At 45.1% G+C, this 8426-nt stretch overlaps 1 protein-coding gene across 1 annotated transcript in view; it reads left to right on the top strand.

Moving 5' to 3' along the window:
* Nucleotides 1-8131: 8131 nt before the first annotated feature.
* plekhm3 (pleckstrin homology domain containing, family M, member 3) overlaps nt 8132-8426 on the top strand; it is a 73882-nt gene continuing 73587 nt past the window's right edge. Inside the window, exon 1 of the mRNA XM_048599555.1 lies at nt 8132-8188. The gene's annotated coding sequence lies outside the window, so the exon portion shown is untranslated. The remainder of the gene's footprint in view (nt 8189-8426) is intronic.

Here is an 8426-nt window from a genome sequence, read left to right as displayed (position 1 = left end):
GCTGGCAGAGTGGAGAAGGTCTTTGACCTTCTTCCTTAAGTGACGGGCGTGTCTTTGGGCTGTCAGAGCGTATTGACACAGATGGCAACCTCAGGCCAGGCTGGCACGGTCTGATGTCATGGCGTCCGCCTGCCAGTCCTAGAGGAGGGGACCGTCCCATCTCTTCACCACCCTGTCCAACAGGGCCTCTCTACTGACAAAGCAGGGGAACAATGTTCTCTTCCCTGTCACATCCAGGGTAAATGTCAGGAACTGTGCAGGCCAGCTCCAGTCTGACACTGTACAACAGGCTTTCAAAGATGGTACCCGTGCCTGAGGCGCAGGTCCAATTCGGTATTTCCCAGGTGATGGCAAGTTGTTCCAGGTACAGCAAGCGATAGAATGGGGGCTAGAATTGGGCAAGGGGAGCACTGTTTTGCTGGTGGTGGTGGTGGTGGGGGTGGGGTGGGGGGCGGGGTGGGGTGCGGTGTTGGGATATTGAGATGGTAAGATATTGCAGGATTCTAGCCAGACGTCCCAATGAGAAACCACCCCTCCCCATGAAACTGAACAAAACTGTCGCTTAGCTTAAAGATTCAACACAAGGGCTTTAAAGATGGGGGCTGCTTCTGTATTGCACTAAAACTTTGCACTGGATCTTGGCCAGCTGCATGCCATGAACAGCTACCAGTGGATCTTACATACTGTAAAAGCTAAAGAGCAACAGAACCACGAGTCCTACATTGAAAAGATGCATTGGTGCAGGAATAGGCTTATTTGCCTCATAAGCCTGCATGTCCTTTCATTTTGTTCAAACATAGGCAACCTTATTCTTTTATCTACAGCCCCTTTATTTTTAAAGAATACCTAATATAAAACAGCAAGGATCCGCAAGGATCGGTGCTGGGTCCACTGCTTTTTGTCATTTATATGGGGGTGAATACAGGAGGTATGGTTAGTAAGTTTGCAAATGACACCAAAACTGGAGGTGTAGTGGACAGTTAGAAAGGTTACCTCAGATTGCAATAGGGCCTTGATCAGGTGGGCTAATGGGCTGAGGAATAGCAGATGGAGTTTAATTTAGATAAACCTGAGGTGTTGCATTTTGGTAAGGTAAACCAGAGCAGGACTTATACACTTAATGGTAGGGTCCTGGTGATTCTTGCTGAACAAGAGACCTTTTCATGCAGGTTCATAGTTCTTTGAAATCGGAGTTGCAGGCAGACAGGATCGTGAAGGTGGCATTGGATATGCTTGCCTTTATTGGTCAGTGCATTGAGTATCCGAGTTGGGATATCATGTTGCGGCTGTACAGGAGGTTGCTTAGGCCATTTTTGGAATGCTGCGTTCAGTTCTGGTCCCCCTGCTATAGGAAAGATGTTGTTAAACTTGAAAGTGTTCAGAAAAGATTTACAACAATGTTGCTGGGGTTGGAGGGTTTGAGCTTTAGGAGAGGTTGAATAGGCTGGGACCATTTTCCCTGGAGTATCGGAGGCTGAGGGGTTACGTTATGGAGGTTTATAAAATCATGAGGGGCATGGATAGGATAAATAGCCAAGATCTTTTTCCCAGGGCAGGGGAGTCCAAAACTAGAAGGCATAGGTTTAAGGTGAGAGGTGAAAGATTTAAAAGCGACTTAAGGGGCAACTTTTTCATGCACAGGGTGATATGTGTACAGAATGAGCTGCAAGAGGAGGTGTTGGATGGGGGTACAATTACAACATTTAAAAGGCATCTGGATGGGTACATGAATAGGAAGGGTTTAGAGGGATATGCGCCAAATACTGGCAAATGGGACTAGATGAATTTAAGTTATATGTTCAGTATGGACAAGTTGGACTGAAGGGTCTGGTTCTGTGCTGTATAACCCTATGACTCTATAAGTTGGAAATCGCAAGGTGAACCTTCAACATTTGGAACCAAATACTTGCTAGATTGCTAAGTGCGGGATGCATAATTTGCACATAAAATAAACAAAAGAGATGTACTGACTTTATGAACAAATTGGAAACAAATCAAAATTAAATTAGGCGCAACCCTGAATTATCACATTTTTCGTCTTGACTTTTTTTAACTGTAATTTTAACAGCTATGATGCAAACGTGAAAGCAAAATAAGATGTATAGAATTGATTCTGTTTTTGCCTACTGATTCCCATGTTAGCAAATAGCTTCTTATTGCATATTCAGACCAGTTTATCATCTGGGCTATATTAAAAACAATCGTGTTCGCAACCACAAAACGTGTTTCTTGAACCAAAGGCATTATCGATAACCAATGATGTAGCTATACTACACAGACTTGCTTATTCTCAGCATGATGATCTATTTTGTTAAAATAATCATTTGAAACCATAATGTGCAGCCTTTTATCCCCTGAATGTACAAAAACACAGCTTTTACTTTTCATGCATTAATTTTTTTTAGGCTTTTTTCATGTTAATGTGATCTAACCGGAAAAGCTTAGATGCCGTAAGTAAATGCGATATTAAAGAGCTGCATTAGCTCTGGAGCCGCTGTTCGCACGCCCCTGATTTAGCCCACGGACGGTCTGTATCTCAACTCCATTTACCAGCCTGGGTTCCTTAACCCTTGCCTGACAGTAATCCATCAAATCTCAGTTTTGAAATCCCCAGCAGCTTTCAGAGTGAAAAGTCCCAGATTTCCAGTCACCTATGGAGAGTGCTTCCTGCCGTCACTCCTCAACGGCTTTTCTCTCATTTTAAGGATTGTTCCTTCATCTTGGACTCCCCCCAACCAGAAGAAACGGTTCCTGTCTTGTGTAGCTCACTAAACCCTTGAATCTTCTTTACACTCAAGACAAAGGTGGATAGATTTTTTTTAAAGGGGGATAATGGGGGAGTGTTGTGCTGAGGAAGGAGGTCAGCCATGATCCAGGTGGACGATGGAGCGGACTTGAGGGGCCGAGTGGCCCACTCCTGTTCCAATTTCCTATGTTCAGTCTCTGTGATTGGGTCATCCCCCAGACTTCGATGCTAAGACCGTCCGACATAGCAGCAGAAGCAGGCCATTCAGCCCCTTGAGTCCGCTCTGCCATCCAGTGAGATCATGGCTGATCTGATAACCCGATGAGCTGATCTGATCTGAAATGGTCAAGAGAATACAAACCTGATCTCTGCATGTTTGCAGCCTGTCGTCATAAGTGAACACCCTTTAGCTCCAGCATCTGGGCGAATCCGTTCCGCATCATCTATAAAGTGGAGTGAACTGAACAAAGTGGATGACTCAAGACGAGATCTCGTCAGAGCGCCCCCGCCCCCCACCTACAGCTGTAATTGTACAGACAAACACATAGAAAGAAACAAGATCCGAGCACATGTTGCTAACAAAAAAGTCTCAAGGGTTGAACACTGGGCTTCATTCGCAGCCTTAAACCAAGCAAGCAGTTCTGAAAGCTTGCTACTTACTCCAGAAAGGCCCCAAGTCCCAACTGTGGAAACCAAATAGCTTATTTAGACCCATTAGTTAAGCCCCCATTAGTAGCCTCATTGAAACAAATGCAGACAATGGAGAGAGATGTACTTGTCATCGGGGCTGTGATAATTGCTCTCCCTCCTCTGTGAGGTATGAATAATGTTTCTCTTTCTGTGGGGCTCAGACAATGCTCTGCACAGCCAGCATCAGCGGTGCCAATCCCATTAGGAGAGAATGCCTGTGCTTTGGCTTCAGTGGGAATTTGGGCCTGAGCATCACCCAAGCCTGCATTCACTGTGTGTTTGGGTAAACGTCCACTTCAATCACAATCGCTCCATTGAAGTGACTCAGGACCGAGTGGCTTGAGAGCATTTGCAGAATCGGTGGAGCATGTCGTAATGGGCTCTTAGTCCATTTAACATTCATAGTAAGAGAAACAAGTAAACAAGCAGTGTGGTGATGGGAGTGGATGTTGGGGACGGGGGGCGGTGGGTGGTGGGGGTGGTGTGAGAGGGAGAAATTATGTGCGATCATTAACCCTTTGCAAGGTTCCTCTGCGACATGTTTTCAAATCACCACTTTTGATCCTCAGTGTTTTGAGGGCGTTTTCATCTCACAGCCAAGGGAATGACACTCGCACCTCTGGATGCTGCAACCTTATGCGGTACTGAGGAAATATGGCATTGTTGGTGTTTGCTATCTTTCAGACAGATCATTAAGTGAAGGCTCCACCCACCCCCTCATGCAGACCTGAAGCTCTATTGCGACAAAGTGCAGGCGAGTTCTTTACAGTGTACTGGGCTCAACCAGAATCACATGATCACTGCTTTGTGGGAGCATATTAATTGGCTGCCATATATTACAACAATAACTACGCCTCAAAATTTTTTTATTAGCTTCATTCATGGTGGATGGTGCTAGCTCGGCCAGCATTTATGGCCTATCCGTATTGTGGCTGCATCAAGCTGCGCATAGACCCTCAATACTTGAACCTACCGATTGTCACTATGTGCTGAGGTCCTGCCCGTTCCCAGTGTTACAAAGGTTGGGCCTGGCCTCATTGCCGTGGAACACTCCAAGTCATCGGACTGTTCCATGTCAGCTGTCGCTCATGGCAAACTTTGTAAAGGAAAGCATTTTTCACCACAAGTCCACTGGGAAGTGATCAGCACATAGCGTCCTAGAGACCCTGTGGGGAAAGGAGAGATTGGATTCTGTCGGATTGTTCCCTGAGCAGACTGTCAAAGTCGTTTGGTAGAATGCCTCACCGTCGGAACTTTCCAACAAGCGCCAAGACTTTGCTTGACTGGTGATGAGATCCTCCTTGATGATTGCACTACCGAAGAGACTGTCACACATCTCCTTCTGGAATGTGCCTTTGTAAAGAAGTTGTGGATAGAGATGTCATGGTTTTTTTTGTCAAAGTTCATCCTGACTGGAGATGTGATGCAGGACTATGTGGTCTAAGGGCTGTTCCCTGGGACACAAAATATAACAAGGGTCCGTTCTGTTATCAGACCCTCTTGTTGCCTCACAATGTATGTAAATAGTACACAACAACAACAACAAAAACAAAGTGGCTGGAAAAGCTCAGCAGGTCTGGCAGCATCTGTAAAAGAAAAAAACAGAGTTAATGTTTCAGGTCCGGTCCAGATCTGCTGAGCTTTTCCAGCCACTTTGTTTTTGTTCCTGCTTGACAGCATCCCCAGTTCTTTTGGTTTTTATTTAGTATGTAAATAGTTTCCTGCAGAAGATGAAAATGCCTTTGTTTGCAATTGCAGGGAATGTCCAACTCCAAAATTGTGTTATTTTCCTATGTGCAAAGACTGCGCAGAACTACTTCAGTAACTGTGTATGTGCCTACAGATAACTTTCTATGAATAAAGTATATTATTGCAATGAACAAAAAAAGTTGTCCAGAGGTTCTAGACATTGCTGTGGGTGTGAAGTCGCATGTAGGCCAGACCAGGTACAGATGACAGATTTCCTTCCCTAAAGGATATTAGTGAACCAGATGGACTTTTATGGCAATCGACAAAGGTCACACAGTTGGAGGGTTTCTTTCCATGAACTTCTTTTCTCATGTTCTTCTCCGCAGCTTGCTTCATTAGCTACCCACCATATGGTCCATTCATGCTTTTCTTCTCTCAGCAATGGCAGAATTGCTTAACACTGCTGCAACCTCCCAGGATTCTTAGCACGGTGACATTTTTAAAATCAGGTACTAAATCAAGAGCTGCTAGCCAGGAGTTGTCCTCAAAGTGCATGCAGTGCAAGGAGAATGAAAAAGAAAATCTAGTGAGGGCACACAGATAGTACAGATGACGCTTCATTACAAATACATGTTCATTGCTATTTAAGAACCAAGCTACATTGGATACCGTCCTTAGTGTCATCCCAACTCAGAACTCTATCTAAGAGAGTGCAACACTTCCTCTAACAGCCGAACATCTTCTCATTACTCGTGGGCAAACATCACAAACTGTAAAGCCTTCAAATGGTTGAAAATGTTCACTTCTATTCGGCAACGGCAAAGGAAAAGGAAAAAGTAACAAACGAATATGACAATCTGCTTATTTGTGTTGTATCTGCTCTAAAAGACAAGGTCAGAAGTCATATGACACCAGGCTATAGTCCAACAGGTTTTTTGAAATCACAAGCTTTCGGAACACTGCTCCTTCGTCAGGCGAAGTCTGAAAGCTTGTGATTTCAAATAAACCTGTTGGACAATAACCTGGTGTTGCATGACTTCTGACTTTGTCCACCTCAGTCCAACACTGGTACTTCCACATCAAGGCTAAAAGACAAAGTAAGACAGAAGTACTGTGAGCTTTTGAGCTCCGGCTGAGTAAGAAACTACAAAAAGAGAAGGCTTGGCGAGACAGAGATGTTGTGAGCACCCAAGCAGGCGAAGGGTGAGGAAGTGCTGAGAGAGCATGTGAGGAGCCCTGAGATGCATCATGGTTCAATTGCCCCTCCGCACAAAGTGTCCTGGAATCAGCACTACAATGAAAGGTGATGATGTGATATAAAAGCAGCATTACCACGGAGAACTGTATTGTAAGTGATTTAGAGATGTGCTCTGATGATGCGGTGAGATTGGTACATGTCTGATGCTAACCCTCATCAATAGTGTATGGCCAGTGGAGCATGCCCTGAGGTGACTGCTGTCCAAGATGGGGGCTGGGAGAAGCAAGTGGTGAGCTGGAGCTGCCAGGTACCCGCTCTGACTTTCACGTTGGGAATTGTTTCTGTCTAGATTCTCTCTGGTGCATGGGAGAAAAGAAAAATGCTTACTACTGACGTGAGATTAGATACTAATTGCATGCACGTGCATGCAAATAGGTCTCTCGGCACCCACTGGCAAGATTCTCATCTCTTTTCCTCTCATAATGCAAACATATTTGCGGAATCTGCCAAATTTATCAACATGGAGAATCTCATTTCTGCCAATCTTGCCATGTTTTCCTAACTGTCTCATCAATACTAACATGGTTCAGCAGCTGGGAAGATTGTGCTGAAGTTCTTATTCAATAAGTTGGGTTTTAAGGTGTGTCTTACTGGGGATGGGAATGCTGGAGTTTAGGGTCCACACAACTCAATGCATAACTGCCAGGGGCAGGGCAAAGGAAATTGTGAATGCACAAAAGGGGTTAGGATTGAAGGAGCACAGAAAATGCAGAGGGTTTTAGGGATGGGCAAGTTCCAGCAATAGGAAGAAAGAGGGTATGGAAGGATTTAAAAACAAGGATGAGTATGTTCAAATTGATATATTGTTGAATTGGGGGCAAATTCAGGTCAATGAGCACAGGTCTGGTGTGTTTTTTGAACTTGGTGAGAGCAGAGAGCTGCTACAGTTTTGGTCTCTGATCAATCCTCTCTCATGCACTGATCGAGTTTCCCATCTATGTTTATAAACATCTATGTTTATCTCTTCATCCACTCAACGTGGTCATGTGTTCCACAGTCAATCTTGCATCACTACATGTAATGATGTTATTCACAAAGAGCTCAAATCAGTATTTTTTAACTGTATGATTACAGTTATATAGGTTATTATTGTAGTGGGCATGTAAGGTCAATGATACTTATCATAAAATGTTCAAAAGGATAGCCATTTTGGGTGAGATATCAGAATGCTCGTACAGCAATTCATTGGAGAAGTAAAAAAGCAGGAGGGATTTGGTGAAAATGGGTGGTACAGTGGCTCAGCGGTTAGCACTGCTGCCTCACAACGCCAGGAACCTGAGTTCAATTCCATCCTCAGACAACTGTCTATGTTGAGTTTGCACATTCTCCCCATGTCTATGTGGATTTCCTCCCACAGTCCAAAGATGCACAGGTTGGGAGGACCGACTGTGCTAAATTGCCCATAGTGTCCGGGGATGTGCAGGCGAGGTGGATTAGCCATGAGAAATACAGGGTTACAGGGATAGATTGGGTCTGGGAGGGATGCTCTTCGGAGGGTTGGTGTGGGCTGAATGGCCTGTTTCTACACCGCAGGAATTCTATCATCAACATTCATCCGTGCATTTCAATTAGTAAGAGGCACTTAAGTCTGGATTTTTAAAGTCCAAAAGAACAAGAACAGAAGTTGCTGGAAAAGCTCAGCAGATCTGGCAGCATCTGTGGAGAGAAAGCAGAGTTAATGTTTCGGGTCCGGTGACCCTTCCTCAGAACTCAAGAGTGGATTTTTGTTTTGCCTTTATCTTCCATTTAAGTCCTTCCAGCCTGGAAAGGGGAAAGGAGCTGATTCGTCCAAACTGAACGAAAAGGTGAAAGGAACCACCGGCGCACCCTGAGATAACGCTCCTTAATACGGGTGACGTTGGCACCTTCTGAGGGCGGGCCTTTTGTCCGAGGCTCTGTTTATCCAGGCAGGGGCGGGGAGGGTTTTCCGTGTGGCACCGTGTCCATGGGGAGTGTGTAACGGTGATTCGGTCAGTGACGACTCGGTGCGAGACAGGAGACAGGAGACAGGAGGCAGGAGGCGGGTTCGGAGGGGGTGGTGCT

Source organism: Rhincodon typus, chromosome 7, assembly GCF_021869965.1.
Source record: "Rhincodon typus isolate 14 chromosome 7, sRhiTyp1.1, whole genome shotgun sequence".
Classification (NCBI taxonomy): Eukaryota; Metazoa; Chordata; class Chondrichthyes; order Orectolobiformes; family Rhincodontidae; genus Rhincodon; species Rhincodon typus.
Note: the sequence above shows the minus strand (reverse complement) of the source record. Positions and strands in the feature narration are given on the sequence as shown.